This window comes from Geospiza fortis, unplaced genomic scaffold (assembly GCF_000277835.1).
Source record: "Geospiza fortis unplaced genomic scaffold, GeoFor_1.0 scaffold2457, whole genome shotgun sequence".
NCBI lineage: Eukaryota > Metazoa > Chordata > Aves > Passeriformes > Thraupidae > Geospiza > Geospiza fortis.
In genome coordinates, this window is record NW_005054720.1 from 146,147 (window position 1) to 147,105 (window position 959).

Sequence of the window (959 nt, forward strand, 5' to 3'; positions counted from 1 at the left end):
CCATGGGGGTGGCTGTAGGGCACAGGGTGGCTGGGCGATGATGGTGGGGTGGTTGTGGGGGGCTCAGGGCACCCCTGGTCTGGGCGTGGGTTGCTCTTGGGGTTACCATGGGGCTCCCATAGTGTGCTGTGGGGTGGCTGGGGGAAACGGTGGGGCACTGGGGGGCTGCCCTACACAGCACCCTGACCCAGCCCCCTGCAGCTTTCCTGGACGAGCTTTGCCCCAGCTGAGCCCTTCAATAATGGAGACTTGTGGAAGGTGAGAGGGGGTAGTGGATGGGAGAGGGTGGGGGGTCAGTGCCCCCCCAACCCCACAGAGCCCCCTTTCCCCTAGGACCCCAGAGGAAGAGGAGGAGGACGAAGAGGAAGATGAGGAGCCAGGAGTGTCAGACCTGGAGATGCTATCACCAGGCCCAGGATCGCCAGGAGAGGGGTGCGGTGGGGGGCACAGGGACGGGGGGACACACGGGCAGGGACGCTGGGTGACAGCTGAGAGAGGGTGTGAAATGGGAGCTGAGGGGGCAGGGACCCAGGTGTGGGGCAGGGAAATGGGGTCTCGGGATGGACTGGGGGACTCAATCCATCTCAAGGATCTCAAGGCAGGGGTTTGGGGGGGAAAGTCTGAGGTACTCAGGGTGCAATGACCCAGGTATGGGATGTAGGGGATCCCAGAGGGGATCGGGCTCTCAGGGGCAGGGTTTGGGGGTGGAGAGGCCCCAGGGTGTCAGGGTGCAGTCGGTGATGCTCCCACCCTTCCCCTTGCAGCATGGCCCTGGGCGAGGAGGATGTGCTGGACTCCAAGGTAGGGCCGCTCTCTCCCGACCCTGCCCGCCCGCAGGGCCCCTTCCCCACTGCCCTGGCGTCTGCTCCGCTGCTGGGGGCTGGGACCCAACGCAGCGGTGCCCCAGGTGTCACCTGCAGGGGAGGGGCCTCGGCCACGCCCTGTGCGGGCCGGCCCTG